The 25,289-nt window shown below is 49.4% G+C and overlaps 1 protein-coding gene across 1 annotated transcript in view; it reads left to right on the top strand.

Moving 5' to 3' along the window:
- Positions 1–25,289, top strand: part of LOC106743384 (cell adhesion molecule 3-like) — an 87,522-nt gene that overhangs the window by 7,431 nt on the left and 54,802 nt on the right. The window lies entirely within an intron of this gene.

The raw sequence follows: 25,289 nt of genomic DNA, 5'->3' as shown, positions 1-25,289 counted from the left end.
GGGGGGGGCAATGAAAACGCGGAGATGCCGTCGCTTTCCGAGCCGTTAATACAAATTACCGCGCTATTTGTCCGCGGCAGTCGAAATACGATCCTGACGTTGTATTTCGACGGCAATATTAGCCGAATTTAATCACGATAGTTGCGCGCGCGCTCTGATACAAGAGCGCTATTTTCATACGGTCGCGCACTTCGTTGTTCCGCTTGCGGTGTTTTTCTCGTACAACGCTGGCCCGTCGCGATGATACGAATTTCGGTACTTCGCTAATTGGACGTTGTCGTCTTAATTAATCCGCGTGACGTATATTGCCGCGCCGGCGGAAGGAAGCGGCACGGAACCGGTAACTTTTACATGCGTCGTTATAAAGCGGTAAATTTCTCGTTGCGCGCCGATTAAATGAACGCGAGTAAACACAGCATGAAACGCAGCTACGCGCCCGCAATATAATTCGTAATTACGTGAAATAATCCGGCGTGGATGGGATTGCGATCCGAGGGGGTTTTAGTTTTCACCGAGTTACATCACTATCATTTCGCCAAACGTAATCATTGCCGTTCGAATAATCGCTCATAATAGCGCACGTTTAATGTGGCTCGGTTTCCCCGCGAAACCGTACGGAATCACCGGAACGCCGGTCAAACGCAGACATCTCGACGCACAGTTCGTCGTCGTCGTCGTCGTCACGAGTGACGGTTCGCGATAGCACACGGCTCTGCGCTTCCGGTACGCGCAACCAGTATGAATTACAAACTCAGACTTGATGCAGAACGCCAATCAAGGCAGACTACTCCCGGTAGTTTCGCTTTCCTCGCGACTCTCGTCTTTAACGGTCGGGTTCACGAGTCGACTGTCGTCGTTACGCCTCCGGCTGAGGTGTATGTACATATAGTTCAATGGGTCTATCACGAAGCATAACAACCGAAGATGCGTACGACACAGACGGTTATATAACTCATAGCGGTTCTCAAACTTTAATATCCCTCGCCGCCGCGAGGGGGGATGCATAAATTTATTTAAAGCTCTCCGCATTCGCCGGCGAGCGGCGCATAATTCGGCGCGCGATAAAGCGCAAGTTTTACGACGCATCTCGGGATAATGCGCACTAAAAACAACCAACGCGTAATAAGAATACGCGTGGCTTGCATAATTCACGTGGCAATGGCGTCTGGGGGGAAAAAAAAAAAACGCGAGCGTTCCCTAACGAGTCCAGACGCTCCGAGTGCAATCACGACGCGTATCTTTCTCTCGTTCGAACGCGCGTATAACTCTTGTTCCTGCGCTCCTATAAAAAAAAAAATAATAATATCTCGCCGTAATAAGCGATGATTTAATGAACGGAGAACGAGCAAATCCGTTTACGTGAGAGAAAATATCGCCGAGAAGGCGATGATGAAATATTTTACGCAAACAGTCTTTTAAACGCTACAGACTCCTTCCCATTCTCTCTCTCTCTCTCTCTCTCTCTACGTATCTATCCCTCTTTCACGTCTGTTTATTAATTTTTAACGACTCTGCGAAGAGCATTATGCGCTCTTCGGAAAGCGATCTGTTTTTTCTATCAACGATGGTCGAGTTGAGGTTTCGAATCATTATCAGAAGTTCCGTAGAAACGGAACTTTGAGAGTCACTGCCGTGTGTATACGTAACCAGCTACAAACCCGTCTTCCTCGCCAAAGTTTCCTCTGCCGCTCTATACCGAAGTATCTGATAGCTCTCGCAATTTCCAAATGGCCGTTTCCCATCTCGCTCGCGCCATTTTTTCGATGATCTCTCACACACACACACGCACACACGTACATTCTCTCCTTCTCTCTCTTATTCTCTAAACTTGGTCCCCAATCTGGGTGCGCACTCTCGCGAGGGCGAAAAGCTAAGAACGGCCGTTCGCGCTCGTTCCAAGGGCGCGAAAGGAAGAGGTTTAAAAATGGCGCTTTTTCTAATTACGTCCCGCCGTACCTTCCTGGTTATCGCGACTTAAACGGGGGTGCACGCGGCGCGAAAGAGAGAAAGAGAGACACGAGCCGAACGGGAGTTGAATAAAGGGCTCGGGGGAAAAGAGCTAGCGGACGAGAGAGAGAGAGGAGAGAGAAAGAGCGGGACGAGGCTGCGCGCTGAGTAAGAGAGCGCAGTGTAGGATGGGATTTATTACGTTCCGGTAGGCGGACGAGGGTGGAAGAGAGACGGAGAGGAAGCGAGCGTTACACCGTGGCGGAATAAAAATCCCGCGTTAAGGCAGAGCAAATGGTGTAAAAGTCAAAATTAAATGGGCGGAGACGAAACGATCGCGGGCGCAGTTAAAAGTCTTACGATCGGGATAGGATTGAGTAATCGCGAATGCGAGGATGCGTTAGCGCGTTTCCGCATCAACTGTCACGCTGCGAATACGGTATATATATATTACATATACATCTCTATATATATGTATATATATGTGTGTTTATGTATCACCCGCGCTGAGATTTCGCCCCCGTCACGTCGGCAGGGTGAAATAAGCGCGGTTATGAAATCTCGCGCGGCAGTCGAGCCTGATATTCGCGTAATCTCGCGGGCGAAGAATCGAAAGGTGCGCAAAGTTTACGACAGTGCGATAAAATAGACGCGGATTAGATGAGGCGGCGCGAATTTCGTTCATTACAACAGTAGATATTGCGCGACGATAAATTCGTGGTTGATTTGTAAGAGAAAGAATAACGAGTGTCTCTCCGAGAGCGTTATCGATCGCGAATAATGTCCCGAGTTTCGATTCGTTCTATCCCGTTAACAATTGCAGCGATCCAAGAGAGCAAACTGAAAACTATATCGCAAGATCAATAGAGAAAGAGAGTAGTAATAGTAGTAGATCGGTGATGCGGAAGAATACGATACAAGAACGGAGAGATGAGAGTCGACGAAATAAAGAAGCGGCTACGTTTCCCTTCGAGAATCGCAGAGAGAGAGAGAGAGAGAGAAAACTTTTTTTATATCAGCTGTATCCTCGGCAGGAAATGAAAAGCGTTTCGACCAAAGAGAAAGTAAAGTGCATCGTCCCATACATATCAATATGGAGAGTGTGTGTACGCCGGGATGTACTCAATATGAAATTTTAAAACCGTGAACTTGAAGGCAAGGCGGGTGAACGCGGTGAGAGCTGGTTAGCATAAATAAATAAAAGATGCGTCGAACGTTGCTGTCGAAAGATTTCCTTCCCTCGCTCGGATAAATCGTCCGCGAAGATTGTAAACTGTTCGTTTAATTGCGATAGTGCCGAGACGAGCGTGAGAATCGAGCCTAACGGATTGATAAATCCGACAAAGATTCGCGTCCAAGCGTTTATATATGTATATATATATATGCGTGATTATAGTTTAGATTTATTTCCGCCGTCGCGGAAATCACGACTGTATACGCGATTTATCGCGTCGCTACGAGAGGAACTTTTCACCGCCTCTTTATTCGCGAATAAGCCCCTTTATTAATATAAAAACTTTCGCTGTTCGCTTTAGATATTTCCTGAAACGTTACGCGAGATACAAATGTTTTTTTCCTTCACTGGCCACGTTGGCCTCTTTATTATTAAAGTTATCAAAGACATGCGTATTGTGCGTCACACGGATCTACCGCGGATGGCTAATTTAGGGGTGCCGTCGAATTACGAAATATCATATCATAAATATAATTTATGGAATTTTTTCATAAAATTTTTGTTATTCGCTGATTCGAATATCTCGTTACTCGTTATCATTTCCCGGCATTTCACCGACCGATCTTTTATAATTATGATATTCTATATTTCACATTTTATATTTCACATCTCGTGTACATACAGTGTTTCTATTTTTTGCTGACGTATAGAACATATTACTCATCTCTAACCCGACGCAAAGCCTACTACCATTATCATCATCGGCGAAATGCTAAAGACGAGACGATACGCCGACGGCGGGCGACTAATCGCGCATGTTAACAAGCGTTAACAACTTTCCGCCCGCTGTTTGCGTTCCGCGCTGCGAAGACACCTCGAAGAGAGGGCGGTAATTAAATTTCCTATGGGCAATTTGTTTTTGTCTCGTTTGCCGAGTCTCTCAAGGCTTTTGGACACACGACACCGCGCGTGTATGCGAGAGAACGAGCGCCGCGACAAAGTTCTCCGATTTACGGCGATCCGGGGAGCGGCATTCGTTTAACGCCGCCACGGCGTCATAATGCAGCGCGAAACTGAGGTCATCCAACTTGCGGACTTTTACAACGCGGTAATATCGAGACGCGTGTGTTTCGCTCATATTGTCGGGTATGTGCAAACGATTAACGGCGGATCATCATCGTATCGAGCGGGCTTCCTCGCACGGCGCGATACCGCACGGATTATGGTGGGGTTATCGTCGTAATCGTAAAACTGCAAAACGCGGAAATCGTGCCAACAGGTGTGCGCGCCGGTAAGGTGGAATTGAGCGATCGAGTTAGCGAGCGAGCGGAACGAGAAAGCGAACGACGGCGGGCCCGATAGGGCGGTCGGGCGAAAATCGAAAACGCCGAAAAGTAGCGCGACGAAGGAGAAGAAAATACAAGCCGGGGCCCCCCGGGGCATTCGCCCCGACATTCCGCTCACAATACCGTATGCATTTTCGCCGTCCCGATCTAATAAACCTGATGCAGAAATGCGCGAAACTTAATTTCCCGTCCCTTGGCGCGGCGCCTGCTGGAATTTGAATTTTTCCGCGTGGCCTCGCACTCGCGCAGCGAGAAGCGTTCGGTTTTGCCGAGGGAAGAGCGTGGCAAAAATGAGCGCGAATGTATTCCGCGCAAAAATCCGAGAGCACACCGAGTCTCGTGCTGATAGGCGACTTCTCCGCGCGTGATAAAAATATGTCAAAGGACCTGCCGAGTGTGTCGCGCCGTAATTCATCGATCGCGCGCAGAAAAACCGATGAAAAATGAAGGCGGACGGGCGAGCAGACCGCGTACCCGCGCCAAGGAAGCGCGCGCCAAGGAATGATTGACGCGCGTAACGAAGATGAATTAAGGAGGCCGATTTATTCCGGCCGGCTATCGCTATCCTCGACAAATTTCGGCGCCAGAGACAGGTACCTCTAGGATTTACCGTCCCGCGTCGTCGTCCACGGGCACGCAAGATTAAGCTGTACGATAAGGGGGGGGGGGGAAGGAAACAGAGAAGGAAACGGAAACTGATTATATTAACCTGATTTACAAGCGACGTGATTACTTATCTCGCTAAAAAGCGAGATTAATAAAAAAGATAAAATGATATTTCAACGTGCATAATTCGCCGAGCCAGCTAATTCGCCCGTGCGCGCCTCTGCGCCGGCGAACCGCTTTGAAATTCTCGCGATTCGCTCGCCCGGGCGAATGTAAACGTCCAGGCGTGCCGGACTTAAATCGAAAACGCACTCCAACGAGGTGGATTCTATATATCGCTCCCTCGGCCGCGCGACTCGCCGCCGCCTCCCTAGAGCAGCCAGCCGGCCGCTCGCCTGATGAAGATAAAACGGGATAATTATAGAGCCTATCGGGGATCGCGGCGCGGCTAAATTTCGTCGGGACACGCGAGATCGTCGAACGTGGGCGCGGCAATAAAGGGAAAACCAGGACTCCGGCGGACGGGGGCGGCGGTGGTGGCGACGACGACGGTGGTGGGTAGCGGCGACGAAAAAGAGACGGAGGAAAAGAGGAGAGAATAAACCCGCGGCCGGAATAAAAAGCGTAGTCGAGAGCGTAGAAATAGAGAGGGCAGGCCGAGCGCGCGCGCGCGCGCGCGCGAGAGAAGCGATTAATTTTTCATACGGGACGCGGGGTGCATCTGCGTTCGGCCGACCGCGCTCCACGGTCTCGCTAATTATTTCTCACTCATTTCTTTTTCATCCGGCTTCCTCTGTTTCGTGACTACCGGATGTTGCTGGCAGACGTGGCTACCACTGTTGCCGCCGTAGAGCTGCAACTGGGACTCGCGCGCTCGTCCGAAGCGATCGCTGTCGCGAGCGGGCGAACTTCTCCTCGGCTAATCGTACCGGAGCACGCGAATTTCTCCTCCCCCTTCTCGACCCGACCCCCCGTGTCTTCTTCACGGCATATATATTTCTCAGTTTACATCATCATATTCTCTCGACCTCTCTGAGAACTGGAAGAGGCCAGCCTGTCTCAAACACCGACCGAGTGATATTACCGCCTTATTATCTGAGAGATAATCGAAGGAAAATAATCGGTAGGCGCTAAACTTATTGAATACTCCGACGTCGCCGCGTTGCTTCTTCTCTTTCGTGTGCCGTTTCGACGTATTCTATTTCGCGACGTGAAAAGGAAGGACGACGCGGTAGGAAGGAACGAGAAAGTCTCCTCTATAAGAGAGAAACTATCGATTGCAAATCGCAGTCTCGGGTAATTAAGTCCCGAGCTTTCCCCCCCCCCCCCTCCCCTCCTCGAGTAAGACGGTATCGTCAAATTCTCGTCGACTAAACGCACAGGGCACTCACACTCTAATAGTTTCCTCCTCTCCACCCTCGATCTGTCGTATCCACTTTCTCTCCCTCCCTCTTCTCCTCTTTCGCGCTCATTCCTTTAGCTTTCGTGGAAAGGCGCTCGACCAAGTGCGATCTCAGCATTTCCCAACCTCCAAGCCTTCCCCGGTATTTCAACCTACTCGAAACGGAAACGAAATGTCCACGATGAGTCAAGCACAAACGAGACGTAGTCTCTCTCTCTCTCTCTCTTTTTTTTTTCTACCTCTCTTTCCTCTTGCCGAACGATCGGGACTGACGGTACAGCCAGCTACAAGACTTTATCTTTGTGTTTCGGAGAGTGAACCGCACATTTTGTTCGCTCGCGTTTGAACGAGCAAATTACCTATCCGCGATATATTATAATCTTTTCAGCAACACGCGGCGAACCGATCGCGCGGGGGTAGTTTTACGTAGCGATGAACGATATCGTTTAACGTAACCCGAGGGAGCGCTTTTTCCGATTGAATTTTAATAATCACGAAATCTCCACCGACATCGGTCGCCGATTAACCTTGACCGGCCGTAAATTCTTTCTTCGCCATTGTATCGTACAATAAAGCCATGCTCGCCGAGCGCGATGAGACTTCATTTTCCGCCGTGTCCCCGAGGTGTGCGAGAAAAATAATGAGGCAGGCGAGCACACAGCGCGGCCTCGTCATCGAATAACAATCAGTCGTCGAAGGAGCGCGTTTGATAATAATGACTGGAGGAACTTTCCGCGATAGTAGTACATTACGGGATCCACGTTCGATTTAATTCTCGCGATTCTTACTTCCGGGATGCTAATGGCACCAGTTTTAAAGTCAGCCCCCGCCGTCTTTATCGGTAACTTCTTTCATTATACGAATAGTTACGCTTGCATATTTTATATCTCCGACTTTTCCTCTCTCCCAGGCGAACCTACTTTTTTACCGCTTCCGTACTTTGTTACCTCCTCGCCGCCGCCACGATTCTCTCTCTCTCTCTCTCTTTCGCTCTCCGGTAAAGCTCTCCTTTCGCGGAGGAGGTAAATTTAAGTCCCGACCTAACGACCCCGCGAGAGTCCCGCGGACCAATCGAAGACGTTCATTTCCGCCTAGCGCCACGCCGGGAAATATTACGCGTCGTATTACGGACACCAGGGGCTCTCTCTCCCGATGCGGCTTTGAAACCGCGGGATCGCGAACAGTCTGACGCATTAATCGACGACAAAATCGATACCGCTTGGCAATCCACGGTCGAATAATTGACATTACATAAAGTATTCAGGTTGCAATCGCCGGGGCCGTTTAAGCCCGTGCGCTCGTGCGGTAGTAATTTTCAATTCCGCGGGAAACGAAATGTCATAACGTTGTCACGCGAAACGACATTAATGGCGAAACAAAGTGACGGGTTTAAAAGGGTGTAACGGAATGCAAAATTATCGGTGAATTTGTCAGAACTCAATTTAAAGCAATTTGCGCTCGCTCGCCGGCGCCTATCCGCCTGCCGACGGCGCCCGCAAATAAACAACGAAGCCGAACAGCCGGATATTACTCGAACGATCCCGCATTACGTCGCTTTCGGCGTGTCCCCGTGTTATGGGGTGTTCCTGTTTTCCGATACGTTTTCAATATTCAAAGTCCGAATCGATATCGGCGGCGTATAAGTGGGAGCGTCGTTTCCAAAAGACAATCGGCCACCGCTCCATTACCCGACTCGATAAAGACGGCGTGTATCGAGTGCCGGGAACGTATAAAAAGCACAGGCCGATACGCGATATTCAGTGCGAGCCCGCCATCGGCCATCATTTTTGGATCATTGCTCAGAATGGGGCGCGCTATGTCCCGCGTTTAAGCGAATTAACGAACATCGATCCGCGATGTAATTTCGTTAGCGTCGTCTCGTCGGTTTAAAATCGCTCGCACGACCACGCGCGCGATTTGCGACCTTTTTCGTGTCGAAATTTACCGCAATACCGGAACAATATCGAGATGGACCGACGCCGAAATGAATTCCCGATCTCCAAACCGGGCCCTTTGTTGCACATCCCGGCGAGTCGGGCCATAACTTTGTATCAACTTGCACGCACAGACCGACCGACCGACACACGATATAAAACGGTCTAATGAAGATTCCGCTCATTAACATCCGGCTAACGAGCGCGTCCGGCCGTAGGAGACGGTAGGACAAGAGTATTAAGCTCGCGCCGGCTGTTCGCGCGCTACCGTGCGGCCTGATCATCTCACAATCGGATACCGTTCTTTCTGTGCTTTTTCCCTTCCCCCGCGATTTTCACCGTCCGTCCGGCGGTCTCCAACGCGAGGGCCGACGTAATTAAAGGTGACACCGCCCAGGACGTGCGCGGCGGTCGTACAATTACGACGAATAAAATTTAACGAAGTGTGCATCACGCGCGCGGTGTCGCTCGCGATTCGCACACGCGCTTAATTAAGCTCGCTCACCAGGCTCGCGCGCTGGTAACTTGATCCGAGCGCGATCCCCGGTCCGTCGAGGTATGTAAATCGAGTTCCCACTACTGCTGCCGTTTCCTATGCTCCGGATCGTGTAATTTTCCACCCGCGCTCCGGGATCAGAGAAAAATAGCGAAAAGGACGCGTACGCGAGCGAAAGAGAGGGAGAGAGTAGGGGATGAGCGGAACTCTACGTTCGCGAGGGTATTTTCGTTTCCGTGGGATTGCGGAGGCTTTAGTCGCCCGGATTATATTTCCATTACACTGTTTGCCGAGTAAGTTACACTAATGTTGCGCGATATATAATGCGAGGCGGGTAATCCCGGCAAGAAAGGTACCGATTAACGACGAAACAATTCGCGCACGCGATAGCTGAACACCTCTTTATTATACACGAATTGAAGCGCCGCCGCGCTAAGTAAACCCGTTCATTTCACGCCACGTGTATTATCCAGTTTCTCGTATCGGCCGGGGTAAATCCTCCGATGGGAATCGCGATCCCGTGGGAGATAATAATCGCCGCGCCGAGACAAAGAGGCAGGGAGAAAGAGAGAAAGCTCATTTGAAATCGGACAGCGCGATGCGGGACCGCGCGCGTGCACGTATTCGCTAATGACGCGTCGACTCTCGTTAACAGGCGTGTGTCAAATTTAGCTCGTTGTTTTATCGACAAGCGTGCCCGCCGCCGGGCGATTCTCGCTGCGCGATCCATCTTCGCCGTTTCAACGCCACCGCCGCCGGTCGTCGCTGACGCCACGATGTACCGTGGAAAATTCCGACCGAGTTTCGTCGAACCGCCGGAATGTCCGGATCTTGTTACGGAATTTAAAACGTAACGCTGACTGGCTGAATCCCGGATCTCGGTTTCTTCTTCCCTCTCTCGTCCCAGCCGTCGTACCCGGTATGCACTCTCGTTTCCAATTAATTTCTCTATTTTCTTTCGACCGCATTCCTCGGCGCGGCGAGACGACGTACGTACGGAAGAGCGCTCGGAGAAGCTCTGAATTAGTCCGGTAAATGTATTCCGAGCGTTATCGTTGCACTTGTGTTTGTGTGTGTATGTATATATCCATTCCAGGCCGCTTCCGGTAATAGCCTTCACGTCGCGAATTGCGCCCGGCGAAGAAATAAATCGACGAACTTACGAGCGCGGTAGCCCGACTTTTCCGCAGAACGATTTCGTTTGTCACCGGTGGGAAAATAATTTACGTTTTCTCTTCGCGCGTCGAAAGTATTTTATACTCGTTCACTCCGCTCGCTCGCTCACTCCCGGGTCACGCTGTTTTTTCAAACGGACCCGGCGTGAATTAATTTTATCCTCCCGTTTTTCCAGCGCCTTTCCGCAGATTTTCGTTCGTAGATCGCGAGATCCCACCCGGCCGCCCGTGCGAGAGCATTCCTCCTTCCTATTTCAATTTTCTCCGTCGCGTTACTCGAGACACACGCCGAGCTAAATTCCTTCCGCACAGACCCGATTACGCGATTCATACATCCAGTCACGCGAATAGATATTCCGCGCGTGGGTATACTCGCACTGCCTGGTTACCTACGAAATAGTGCAGCCTCGGGCCGATCGAAACTTTCGGTTATGTCAATTGCGAGTCGCACGACATATCTGTTGTGAGTAGCTGTAACGTGACAATAAAACGTCGCAAAAGTCGCACTTTCTAATTAATGCGAAAGAGAGAGAGAGAGAGAGAGAGAGAGAAAATGTTATTTATTTAGCGTTTCGGAATAATTCCCCTCAAACGATTTCAAATGGCACTATTCACAAAAAATGAAGGTGTTTATAATATTACTGCGAAACACATAGCGGAACCAAACGAGAAATATAGACAAATTTCAATGCCGATAATGATAGTTGTATAAAAATAAGTATGTGACCCTTACAATGTAAATATGCGATTAAAACAGCACTATTACAAGCTCAAAAAAGTAGTCAAATGGGCCACAACGTGCCAGAGGGAAGCATACGAGAACAAAAGAGAGAGAGAGAGAGAGAGAGAGAGAAAGAGGGCGGGAGAGAAGAGAAGGAGCGAAAGAGTTAAATAGAATATTAAAGTTTGCGGAAGGCACTACGGTACAACCGAACTGCTCAACTTTTATTTTTAATATCTTCATATCTCGCTTAACCCGAGTTGCAGGCGAAAGACCGGGTCCCGTGTATCTTCGGGATGCGTACGCGGTTAATTAGAATCAATTATAGTGCTTCCCGCGGATATAATTCTCGAGAGATACGTTTTATTATTCGCGTAAGCAACGATTCGCCGCGGCAGCGCGCTAAGCTGCCGTGCAAAGCGGCATCGCGCGCGTCTACCTCCATCCCCACCTCGCCCCTCCCGCTATATTCGTATTCCGGTGTAATTAGGAATAATACTTCCCAGCGCGGACCGCAAGGACGAGAGAAGAGCGTAATGCTGAAGGTGCGCACGGTGCGAGAGAGCCGAGAGTGCAAAAGCATGATACGTAAAATGTAAATTTCACGCATTCTTATTTTCCCGCCGTCGAGGCGGCGGCGGCGGGCATAACACTTTTTGCCGACTGCACAATGCGCCGGGCAAATTTGAATCTACGGCCTAACACAACACACACACACACACAGGGAGTATACTTTAAACCCTTCACATAATTACTCGTAACGGGGTATAAACGGAAGCTCTAGCTCGCTTCTAGTTATTTACTTCGAGAGCCCGACCTATGCGCGCGCGTACGCGCCTCCGCTTCTATTTAATTCCCACGAAAATTGTTGCATACGCGTCTAATTACTAGGCCGCTTGACAAAAAGGATACCGCTCGCGGATACGCGAAACTATATTTGCCGCGCGCTCGTCTCTCTGACGTGGCTCGCGTCTATCGCGCGGTGCAGCTCGCTGCTAATTCTCTGCAAAATTCCTCGTCGTTAAATGTTAATGATACGGTGGCGGCAGCGCGCGACAACGACGCCCGTTGAGCTTTGTATTATCTCGCGTGACGCAGTAGAATGTTGTCGAGGGGATGAAACGCGAGAGAGGAGGACGAGATTGACGAGTTCGAAGCTAAAACGACGATAAAAATCTCGATTCGTTTCCCTGCTTTTCCTTCTTCTTTTACCTTTGATTATTTAAGCACGCGCGCGCACACGTATGTGTTTGCGTGTATATACGCCGGTAGCGCGCAATTCGCGACTCGTTTCGCGGTGTTTCGAAACGAGGGGGAAATTCGCGTCGTGTAACGAGACGGAGGGCCGCGTTTTCAGAGAACCACTTTTGTCGGGCGCACAAGCCGCGCCCGCAACGTTGAATTTTTAGAGATGCTCCGTGATTTGCAACGGATGCGAGAAATTTCATATTTCATAAGAGCCGGCACGCGTGCTCGCCTCGACTCGCTTCGCGTTTCTCCGGCTGCAAAATTTACCTCTCAAGATGCCCCCCCCCCCGTCTACTTGTCGGCTTCCGACTAGAATTTTCCAAAATGCTGGAGGACTATTGTTGAATTTTATGAAGCGCGACCACCTCTCCCGCCCTACCTGCGCTGCAAGTGGAGAACTGGCGCGCAGAAAACGGGCGCGCCGCGGGATGAACGGCAGAATCTGGCCGTGGTCCGGAATAATTCGGTGGACAGCGTTCGCAAAGAAGTGAAACCATACGTTCGGCCGGAGAGAACACACGATTACGAGCGCCTGATTACGAGGGCTCGAAGAAAAGGACGTTTCTAGCTCCGGTCTACAACTAGCCTTAATTTTACAAATTTCTTATAGTTTGTTTTTCTAGAGCCGATAAAGATATTATTATTATTAAATTAAGACTCCAAAGGTTGCCTATCATGCTCCTTTGATGCAAATGGCGAGTTATTGTTTTTTCCCACTGAAAAATTTCATATAGAACAAAAGTCTAGACTCGAAATCTAGCCTCAACTCCCACTTGTAGCATTAAAGGGACGCTTATTGCGAGACAGGCTCGCGATGCGGAGGTGTCACCTCCCTCGCGACAGCAACGATCGCGAAATGATTTTTGCTCAATATTCAAATGACACAATTATCCGTCTTCTCTATTTACCGTAATCTCCATAACATACAACGACGATGTAAATAATAACAATAAGTAATAATAATAACAACGATAACAATCACGGCATATGCAAGGTAACTATAACAACAGATCGAAAATGATATCGATATTAATTATGACAACAATAATGACGAGCATAAATTGAAATTTGTAAACTATTATAACAGTCGGCTGCAATAAACTGTTAAAGTATGCTTGTTCGATGTTCGATTAATGCCCGTGCGGATCGGGTGACGTACAACAGTATTTACGGTACAGTTTAATTCACGCATCCATTCCTTGCTAAAGTGTACAGCTCCCTTATTAGCATCGTTATCGCGAGTGCAATTAACTTCCCACGCGTTGTCAATTTCGATAACGTTGCGCGAGGTGTGTAATCTCGAGAAGCCGGATATAAAAACTGTTTGTTCAGTGGCGCTGGCATTGATATGGCGCGTTACTGAAACATTGATAGGAATCGCCATTATTAATAATGGGAATGAGCAAAATCGCCGCCATGAATATAAACGCGCTGGAATATAAAATACGCTCGGATATAAAACGCGCATTCGCTTCAATCGCCCTGGTCATTTTAATCTACCCGCGCGTTTCTGTTACGTGTATATTATTTTCAGTCCATAAATCGTATTATATCAGAAATGCGGAACGCGCGCGCGCGGGCTGGCCGCAGATGGGATGCAACGTTTGTGAGAGGTATCAGCCGGATAAAGGTGGAATTTTATGATAATCATCGCGGTCACCGTCTTTGTTCCGAAAAAAAAAAGAGAAAGAATATCATTTGCGAGAATACCAATATTTGTGCCATACGTGGATGCATCGTGATAAATTGAACAATAAAACGAGCTTACGTGTAACATCGTTCGAATGTGTATCGACCTCGATATCAAATAGGATTCAACGTTCTCGCTGGACGTAAATGAAACTCATCCCGACGTATTTACAAAGAACCCGCGCGACCGGACGGAAAGCCGAAATAAGGATTATCGCATGCGGGAGCGCGCGCGCCGCCTATCGCTCCATTACCAATAATAAACGCGGTATTAGCAATATGGCTGTGTTCATAGTCAGCGAGCAATATGGTTGTTTACCGTGATCCCTCGTTAAATATTCAAATGCGCCGAACGATGTCGGCGGGCGATGCCCTTACCCTAGGCGACGAACGGTCGGTAGTGGCGCGCGTAGAACGTCGCACGAAGGCACTCGAAACTTTGCTCTCGCCCCCCCCCCCCTTTCCCTTTTCTCTCTCTCTCTCTTTCTCGGACGAAAGCACTTGAAAAGTCGCGCGGGTCTGCCGCGTAAGCACGTGAAATCGCACGAGAACGTAATATCGGCCTTCCTTGACAGGCGCGAAACTTAATCACGCGACGGACGATGTTTTCCTCTCTTTTCTTTCCCTCTCTCTCTCTCTCTCTTTTGCCTTTTTTTTTATTTTTCCCTCTTGCTCCTTTCGCCCTCTCGTACATCGCTTTCGACACGCGAAGCGTGGTGGTCGTCGCGCGCCGCAATAATGCCGTTACGTCGTCGGAGGGTGCGATCTCGCGGACCTACCGCAGGCATCGGTGGTGGCGGCGGTGGCGGACCGTGGTTTTCCCCGTGGATTCTAGAAAGGCGCCTCCTCGCGACAACGCCCGCCACATATCAGCCGGAATCGCCAATTTAAGGAAGCGACGCGAAACAACGCGCAGAGAATCCGAATCTTCCCGGTCGCCCGTATCCATAGAATGTGTAATCCGGCGAATGCGAATTCTCCCGGAAAGTGGCTCGTACTTTTCAGGCTTTTAAATCGCCCCCGGGCCCGTAATGGCCGCCATGTGCTGGCGCGCTAAAGCTCTCTTTCGTACTTTTCGAGTTATTAAAACGCAAAAGGGGGCGGCATCAAATCCGCCGATCGCACGCTAATCCCGTCGAATCGCTCGCCCTCCCCGCGGGGAGGTAACGTTCCGATAACGGGCTAAAGTATCCTCGTATCCAGCCGCATGACTGATTATGGGAATTCGTGCGCAATTACATGAATTAGCAATACGTCAAGAGCAAACATTCCCCCGTCATTTGTGTTCGTTAACATGTCTCTCCTCTCTCTGCCTCTCTCTACCTCTCTCTATTGATCGTCGTTACGATTGACGTGGCCTCATTGCCGTATTAGATATGCATACATATATTTAACATTTAATTAAGGACACGTGTGCGGATCGACCGTCGTCGCAGCGCCAACCTTAATTACCGCGGCACGTTAATTAATTATAAGCGATTATCGTAACCCGGCAAGGATGTTTGCGCACGTACGTGCGTCTTTTCCCACTTAAAACACTTCGGCGCCGCGCGAGTTCCCAATCAGCAGCCGGTCGCTATTGAAATAACTTTTCCTCTCGTATATTCGGGAAAGAAAACGCGTCGTGCGTATACGCGCGTGTTCTATAAATAAAATTTCACTCCTCATTTGTTATTCGTCACCTGCGAATTCGCCCAACATCCCCCTCCCCCCACTGTCCCCAATTCTATATTCCTAGCGTCTATCAGATTTGTCGCGGAGTCTTTTGTGCGGCGATTAATTTATTCCGCCTACCTTGCCATCAAAGAGACTATAGCACTTGTATATCGCGACGGGACAATACATTTTTAACGCCGTCAACCGGCGCAACCGGTATTTCTTCCGTGGACGCGGGCAAATGAACCCCGTTCCCCTCTCCGCCCTTTCCCACCCCTTTTTTCCCATTACCGCCGCAGATTTCATTTTTGTTATTACTCCTTGTTAAGCTGCGTTTAAGTCCGTTTACACTGTTGAAAACATTCAGTCATTGTTTGCCGTCTATTCGTTCCCCGTTTCCGCTCGCCCGGACTTTCCTTCCTTCTCGATACCGCCATTACCCGCGGTAAACGGAAGGGTTGTATGTACCTTACCGTCCACGGCGTCCCTGTGTGCCTTTAGCGCAAGTTACCTCCGGTTCTACGGTATATACGACTCCCTTAAAAATATCGAATTTTAATCCGTTAAAGGCCGTAATAACGTATCGTTAGGAATTGAATCGAACCAAGCGATTATTTAGATCCTCCTCCAGACACTCCTCTCTCGTATCACTTGTTATCTTTCGAATATTTCACCGTTACGGTTGTGAAATTATTTAACGTAGAAAAATATCCGGCAATCGTACGCTTCTTTAATTCTTTAAAAGGCTCAAGAATATAACGTACGGTTACACGATAATCGAAAAATAACCGGTTCGCTGCTCCCGGTGCAACTTTAATGTCGTTGAAAATTACACGAAAGTAAAAAAATTGGAAGGAAAATCATGTATTATTAAAATAATTTCGTTCGCAGCGCAGGTTTTGTTTCCAAAACAGGACGCCGGTTAATGGGTTAATTGCATCGCGCTACCGCACTATGTGTCAGTTGTTCTCTTCCCAAAACGGACTTTCCAGAGCGAGCGTATATTGCGCATTGCATCGCGTAATTGCCGCGGAGTAAGGAAAGAATCGTTTGCAACATTTGCGCATTCCACCTCTCGGTACGCAATTAACCCTAAACTCGAAAATGCATTCCCTCAAAACACCGACGAAACCTGCCGTTGTTTCTCTCTCTTTTTTTTCTTTTCTCCAAATTCTCGCGAATCGCGTCTCGTTTCTCGCGTTCGCTCTCCTTACGGTACATTTTGCGATCGTGCTTAGTTTCCGCTTATCGACGCTTTCAAATTCGCGATCCAGTATCCGCGTAACGTTCGCGCGCGCGCGCTCGTTGCATGAATAACCATTAAGAACTGATTGATCGGCGAAACCCACCATTACGACGCTGGAAATTCAAGCCTCCTCATCAGTTACCTCCTTCATAAATGTTTCTCTCGCAATGGGGAAGGTGCTGTGTTATCCTAGCTCGGAAGAATGACACGTGGAACGTGCCCGGCGTAGCCAAGCTGTGTGTTACCCCACACGTGAGAAATGTATCCGCGCTATTTTGACCGCATAGAGCCGTGCATAAATGTCTCGATGGAGCTTAACTCTCTCTTTTTCGCGCGAGTCGAGAGATCGATGGCATCGCAGATACCTCGCCGGTAAGCAAAGAAAGGTCTTCCGCGAACAATTACGGGGAAATTTATCCGCGCGAGCTCGTTCTCACGATTTTAACGCGCTCGGCCGAACTCCGCTGTATGACGCGAGCATGGCGACAAAATGTGATTATCATCGGAGCGTTCGCGCGGCTATGAGCCCGTTCGAGCGTTTTCGAAAAACGCCAACCAACGCGACAACGAGCGCGCTCGCGCCGTTGGGGATAATTAATATTAATGCCGCGTTGCGTTTCCGCTGAGTCAGCGACCGACGTTGCAGGACGCACCACCGACACGTGACGCGACCCGTCTCGACGCACCACCGTCGCGACGCCACGAGGGCAGGGAAGAATCGATAGTCATAAAAGCAGGCGAAAAAGCAGCCGCTTGTTCGACGCTTGGCGAGACGAGAGGGGGAGAAACACCCTCCGGTTTCCGCGTTTCCGTCGACGCGCGTTCCCTCTCGCAGAACGCGGCGTTGACTCTTTCTATGCATCCATCCCGCAACTACCCACCCATCCTCGTGGAAAAAGGTGACGAAGCGCACGTGAGAGACGAGGGAATATCCAGACGCGCTCGAGGATGAAACGCGGCCCGATGGCTTTATTTATATGTGAGTTGTATAACCGGCACGGTTTACACGAGAAGAGCCGCCGTGGAGCCCTTCGCTAGTTTCTGCCGTCCACGTCGCTCGCAGCCGGGGGGCAAGGCACGAAACAGTCACGCCATGAGCCGGAAGTGACCCTTTCCCCGGATCCCGCCGGGCGGACTCGGGGGTCGTAAAGACAAAAATCGGTACTCTTATCACCGGACGAATTTATCACCGTAACTACCGCGAACGTGTGTGCGCGCTCGTGCACGCCTGTACGAGGCGACTTTATCCGACGACTGTCCAGCCGCGGGCAACAATTATCTTCCTACGTAGCGGAGCGAAAGGGGCCGAGAGGGCGAACGATTGATTGTGCGAGACTACGTGTGGACTAGAGTTTTCTCCAGTCACCCGGTATTATCGACACATTTTTTTCCAGATTACTCGTTCGCCGCGATTATACGATCAGCACCTACATTGCGCTGACATTTCATTTCCTCTCGTGCGCGCGGATTTAAGAATGTACCGCTCACGACTTAAAATAACGAGAAAATTGCAAACCGATCTACACTGCACTTCAAAGTGACATCAAAAGTTTGACAGCTGGCCAAAATGAAAATACGGCACTAACGGGTAATACGTCCTTAACAAGGGTTAAGTAGTGAAAGAGGCCTTTATCACGCTCGTTCGGAAACATTGTCTCGCCTTCTCCAACTGAGAGAATCTCTCTCTCTCTCTCTCTCTCTTTCTCTCTCTCTCTCTCTCTTTCTTGCTTTCAAACACGCGAATAGTGGCATTTAAATTTGAAAAAGAAGCAAGTACGCGGCAATTCGTCAATGTCAAGGCGATGCGGTCGCGCAAATACGCGCCTCGCTGGCGCGTAACGAAACGGCGATATTGAGTTTTGAAACAGTTTAACCGCGAGAGAAAGTTTCTCGAATAGTGATGCGGCGTATGCATCGATCAGTGATATATCGCCGCTGTCTGCATCGCGCCCCCGTCTCACGATATGTTAAACACTCTTCGCGGAAGAAAGTATCGTTTACACCGGCCGCCATATATATCCACTTCCGCTCCGTGAATTTTGCACCGCCGCGGTGTACGACTGTGAAAAATCCAATGGAAAACACGGCGATTTCGCATCGTCGAAAGAACCCGCGGAAGTCGATGTATTCCCGAGATTGAGATATTCTGCGCGCGCGAACGGCAGCTATCGCGAGGCAGATTTTTTGCCAAAGTTACGGGAGAGATTATTAATGCTCCTTTGAGGCGGGCAGATTTCACTTGCCAGATTCGCTGTATCTCAGCGAGCTTTTCGAGCGGGAACTTTCCGTTATTTCGGGCAGACGCGCGCCGGCTGAGAGAGCTCTGACGAGCGTTGGCATGGAACTCACGTAGAGGTAGCTTGACATGGAAAGCTTCGGTAACTTATTCTCGCACGATTATTTCGTCGGCTTGCCCGTCGCACGGCCACCATTGTTAACAATCGTCGTTCCTGCTGTCCGCGCTCGGCGAGACGACGACAGAGAATAAAACAGAGAGAGAGAGAGAGAGAGAATGCAAACGTCAGTTTAAAGTCGCATCAGTTCGAACTTCCTGCGGCCGGATGTCTAATTATGCGCTCGTTTCCGCGACGAATAAAGCAGAAATAATTTCACCTCGTAAAATAACGCCTTTCTCTCACTCGAGCGAATATCTGTAATTAGAGGGTGGTGGCGAAGGGTGGACGGAAGGATGAACGTATACCTCGGCGCGCGGTTTGTATCCTTCCGTCGGAAGGTAACGCGGCTACGGTTAATATCTGTATCTGGCCACGATAACGCGAACGATCGGCATTCGTTCCCATTCTTGTTGCCGCGACGCTACAACGATTGTCTGCGCGCGAGTCCGCGTTTCACGACGGATTTCGAGCGTCCGGGGATGCTCCGAGCGTAACAACACTTCGATGCCATTCTCTCCGGAGACGCCGGGATCTTGGGAAGCGGAGTAATCCACGTTATTATTTGGCGCGAGCGCGATGAAACAGAGAGATACCGTTTGCCCGCGGATAATTATAAAATAGGGAAGCGGAGGAGGAACGAAAGAGACGATCGTAAATTGATTCGGTTCGCCGGGAAGCGCGAGACCGCTGAAACCGCTCATTCGTTGAGTCCTCCCGAAGCAACCGCGCGATGTAGCCGCAAAAAGTGCACACGGGACTACTACTCGCGGACTCTTCATAGCTGGATCGCGCCCGGGAGAGCGGAGATTTTCGGAACGATCCTGAATATAGTAAAACGAGGGGAAACGTGTATCGTCACGGCGCGACTGTTGTCCCCGGCGCGACAATTAAACTCGAGGATTATACCCGCGGACGAAGGGGAGTCCGCGGTTCGTCGTATCGTTATAATGGAAACGTTAATGTCGAGCGTCGCTCTTCCAGTCACGTGAAGCTCATCTGAATACGATAATGCCTGGCCGGCCATTACCTTACCGTGTCTCCGGCCGCCTTCTCTCGAGGCTTTAATTCCGAATATGGTGTACGTGTATATGTGTGTGTGTAAGGAAAGAGAGAGAGAGAGAGCGCGTCTACCTCGTGTAGCGTGACCAGATACGAGTCTCGGCCAGTCCGGACAGCTGGTTCGGGATAAGATAAGAACTGTCAGGACGCTTCTCTTTATTGGGATACAATCTAACTCGGTTAATCAAACGCGCCGCCGCGGAAAGAAATGGACTTGTCGTTATCGAACGTAAACACCGAGATCGCGCGTGGTGTACATATTGCCGACACCGCGAGCACGCAATTGTTAATATTTGCACATGTTCGAAATCGAATCGTAGCACAGAAAAAAATATGTCGAAGTCTATTGAGAAGTTTGTTGCAACACCGATTCGTTATATTCGCTGAAACTGATATTACGAAATATTGTGTGGTGGAAGCAGTCGACGCTGTTTAATCGGCACGGTGTTCCGTTCGTCTCACATCTGTGCCCTACGGATTATCATTTTTCCAGGTTTTCGTCGCAATTTTGATTCGTCGTAGAACAAATATTTCCGCAATGATTTATGAGTCCGTAGCTCCTCGAGATTTGTATTTTTGCTAAATTAATATTTGCGTTCTTGTTCCCAAAGTCGCGCGACTTTGTCCCGCTGAGACGCTGTTGAGAGAGCCGCTGCGTTATGTATTCACTTACGCGACGTTCTCTATCTCGCGATATTAATGTTATACATCATTTCGTGATATTTAATTCCCCCTGGTATTCAAGCTGTTAAAATATACATCCTCCGCTCAAGGTAATACACGGAGAAAAAGGTTTCTTTGAATTTGGAGTATGTGTTCGTTCGACCTACATTTATTTAATATGAACAGCTTAATTTAATATCAAATATTATTTTGTTTAAATAAGAGTGTAGTCGTTCTTCTAGAATAAACCATGTTGTTTGAACATGGAACAGGAAGAACAGTATTACTTAGAAGAAATAATATTTAATTTTCAATCAAAAAATTTTTATTTCATTATATATTAAGAATTGTTCCAAATAAAACAAAAGAATTCTTTCATATTTTTCTAAAATGGTGTTACTTCTTTAAAATAATTTATCGCTTGTAATAATTATTGTAATGTTTGAATAAAAATACAAAAAAATTTGTTATTTGACGTAAATATATTTATTGTTTGAGAAACTAAGCAATTTTATTTATTTCTTCTATTAAAGAAAAAAACGAGTTTGTTTCAATTAAAAAAACTTTATTAACCAAAGAAACCTTTTTTCTCCGTGTTCGCAACGGTTGACGTCGAGATAGTCAATTAGCAGCGCGAAAAGGAAACGATGAACATTTTAAACGCACTTTTTACTACAGAAAAATCGGTGCAAATAAAAATCTAGTTTCGTGGAAATTACAGAAATGAAAAACAGATGTCAGATTGGTGCGCGTGTCGGCAGCACAGCTGCTCGAAAATTGTTGCGACCACGACATCGGTAACTTGGAATTTTCGATTTCTCACTCCAGCTTTAAGCCGCAGAATGCTCCAGAATATTATTAAGTATTTTACGAAAGCTTTCCCCTTGATGTATAAATCCCGTAAATAAGTATCTCGATTTTAGGGAGAGGTTACGCCCGTAACATTTGAACACGCGGAATACATCCTCGAGAACGTTTGCACAACACTTGTGCGAGTATCACTAGCGAGTTTCCTAGCGTTTTACTAGTGAGAATTACTATTTAATAGCCGGGCATTACGGAATTAACGTACAAACTTTCGGTCAGCGGCTTATCTCCCGCTCCTACCAGGACGCCGAATTTCGTTAGTCCGCGTTGCTCTCGAATGCCCGAAGACAAGGCTCTGGTTGAGACGCGATTACCGCGTTGGAATAACTGTATAGGATATTCGAGAACACGTAAAGTTTGTTCGATGCGAGTCGACACGTCTGCGAGAGAAGAGTTAGCGGGGAGGCCCGCGTGATAAGTAGAATAATCCGAAACAACTACACTATACAACATCGAGGCACTTGGAACTTTTGCCGTCTATCTTCGGGCGAATTATTGTGACAGGACGATAAGCTCTCTCAGACAATCAAATTATTCGGCGAAGCTAAATATCGCAACGCGGAGTGGTGATATTTCAACGTCTCACCGCGACATCAATATCACGATTAATTCACGTCGCGCCCCGTTATTTGCGCATCTTGTTTCGGACCAATTATATATACGGTAATGCCCCAATTAGCGACCCTCTTCGTCGAGATGCGCTTCCTACGCCGCGAAATGAATCTACTGAGGAGCCCGAAAGAAGCGCTCGCCGAAGTCGCTGATTAATCATGCTTAAGCACACCCCGTATGGGCGGTTCACGAATTGGCGAATTCGCCAACGGCGGAATCTAACGCGCGATACGGGCTTTCCAGCCTGGGTCAATAGAAGTCGCGTTTAGCGTCGCGAACGGATATAAAGGGCTTCCGCGGTTAATTCCTCCTTTATCCAAGCTGGGAAGCTTAACCGTCCGTTCTGGCGCAAAGGAGTTTACGCTGCTATACCGCCTAGGAGAGCTGAAAGCGACTAATTATTTTTTATTTCAGCCGCCGCGCGTCCCCCAGACAAAGGCTATTGCTCGTCGCGCGCGCGGCCGGTCCGCGGACAATTTTATACTCGATTCCTGGTTTTCCTTCTCCCTGTGTATTTTTACATTATGCCCCTCGCTCCCCCTCTTCAGCCCCTCGTCCTCCCCTCACCCTCTCGTTAATCTCGCGCGCTTCCAGACAGAACTACTTTAGTACTGATTTTCTTTCCCCGGCTTCGCCCGCCGTTCGTTAAGAAGAGACCGTCCGAAGCAATTCTTCCAAAATTAAATCTCCTCCTCCGGCCGAACGCGAGCGCGAGCGCGTTATCCATATTATGGTCGGGGAAGATGCGATGTACTTTTTTCCCCGAGTACGCTCGGAGGTGCGATTATCTTTAACCCTTCGTCGAGCTCGCCGGGAGCATCACGGGAAGCACGGGAAAAATCTCGGTTTCCTCAGACTGACGGATGAGCGCGCAATGTTCCGGGATGAACGAGGAGTCTCCCATTCTCTCACCTCCTCTCCATCTCCTCGCATTGAATCCGACGGCAACCAGCGCGCGAAACAGCGGCGCTATTCCGTTTAGTGAAAAAATGGACGAGGGGGAAATGAACGCCATTGTCTCTGATCCGACGCGGCGAATTTATGCGAGCCGACGTGGCTGTTTCGCCAATTAGTTTCCAACAGCTCGGAATCAGGCGCGACCCGCCGCCGGATATAATGATCGAGACGCGTCTGAATGCGCGCGCGGCTGGAAAGCGACTATTACGCGCGCGCAAAGTGCCACTGAATTATTCACGACGTTCTTCTGTCGTGCGCGAAACCGGAGAGGAACCTAAGAACTGTGATACATCGATATCGCGGGATCGGATATCAAGTCTTGGCTCGGTTTACCCGCGGCGAAATATAGGCGTCCGCGTATAACTGGCCGCGAAATAGCATCGGCGATTTCTTCGGCGCGGCGTGGCGGAAACAAAAAAAAAACAGGGTGGGAAATTCCCGGACGGGTTTGCCGAACCGGGATTTTCGGGAAACGGGAGGTGTAGTAACTGCGCGGCGTAATGACTCCGCGCAAAAATAGCGCGCGGGGCGAAGGGGGCACGGGAGGAAAAAGCGCTCGCACGCGATGAGCCGGCATGACGGCGGGCCGATGGCTCTGAAAAGCAGGGCGGATCGCACGAAAACGCGATGACGAGCGCAGCCGAGCATCATCGATTCGGCATGCTCGCGATACCCGCGTACACGGGGGTAACGCGCGCGGCGCAGTGCGGTAAATTCGTTAGGGAACCCACCAGGGCGCGAACTTGCTCCGACTTGGTGGGAGCGCGCACAGCGAGCCGGACGACACGGCGCGTTATCGTCGCCGGATAGGGACGACACGACGATCCGTCACATTCGCCCCCGCGAAACATCGTTCCTGCGAATATCAACCCGATCTCGCGCGCGCGATTTCTCGATATTTATGACGCTGAACTACCGTGCGTCCCTCTTTCTTTCTCTTCGTCGTTAATCGAGTGGGGATCGTCTAAACGACACGCCGAATCAACCCGGTCGCGAACGCGAGATTCCATAAATTCCTCCCCTCCCCATCTCCTCCGTCTTCTTGCAATTCCAGATATTATTTGCGGCGGGGCATAGTCGGGGCATTTGACTTTCAACCTGACAATTTTGCATCCCTCGCTCGGTCCTCGCGCCTCGGCCGGCCAATTGAAAGACAGCGACGAAATGACAGGCTGCACAAACACGTGCGCGTGGCACGAATTAATTAAAACACAGCGGGGCGAGACGCGCGACCCAGCGTGGCGCGACGTGGCGCTCGGTGTTCCGCCGTGATAAAGGATAGGGAAGCGTCGTTATTAATCCGCGTAAAATTAATGTCTGCTTATAATGAATTTCAACTTCGTTCCGTGAAAGCCACCGAGAGAAGAGGAGAGTTCACACTCTCTCTCTCTTCCTCACGGCTCTGAGTGCAACGCCCGAAATGCGAATACTGCATAAATTAAAGATACCTCGGCGCGCTCTCCCGCTGCTCGCAAGAAGTTTTAACGATAACGGTTTTTTAGACGCGTTATTATGCCGTCCTTAGATAAGTCAGTATTAAAATAGAGAGTCCTGGTGCGCGCGAGACAGCGGTCCCCCGCCCGCCGTCGTTCCTCATATACTTCGTCCCCCTCCCCCCCCCCTCCCATCTTCTCCTTCCACCCGTGCCCTTTACGCGCGGCTATCGTACCTTACGATGTGCTCTCATTCCCGGGTTTAGTGTGTTATAACACGCATATTCATCGGGAGCTTGTTAAAAATTCTACGGTGCCACCTTTCGACGTGAAATACGGCCGGAAAATATGAGATGGAGGATGACTTCGAGTTTCGTGATTGCACGAGCTTCCTAGATTGCGCCAAGTTTGATAACGGATCGCGATCGATAGCTCGGGAAACGTTCACTCGCGAAACGGAGATCGCGTGATCCCGCGGTTGAAACGCGGAGAGTAGCGCTATTAGATACTTCGTGCACCAAGAGAGAGCGATTGAAATTTTTATTTTCGTCGGTGACACCGGGTGAGATCGTGTGTATGTGAGAGAGAGACGTATAATCGTCCGCTAATTTCCCAGAGCGACGCTTCGAGCAAAACTTCAAGTAAACCCCCCCCCCCCCCCC

The sequence above is a fragment of the Dinoponera quadriceps genome, unplaced genomic scaffold (assembly GCF_001313825.1).
Source record: "Dinoponera quadriceps isolate SergipeBrazil2010 unplaced genomic scaffold, ASM131382v1 scaffold616, whole genome shotgun sequence".
Classification (NCBI taxonomy): Eukaryota; Metazoa; Arthropoda; class Insecta; order Hymenoptera; family Formicidae; genus Dinoponera; species Dinoponera quadriceps.
The sequence above is the reverse complement of the archived record's forward strand: the minus strand, read 5'-3'. Positions and strand labels throughout refer to the sequence as shown.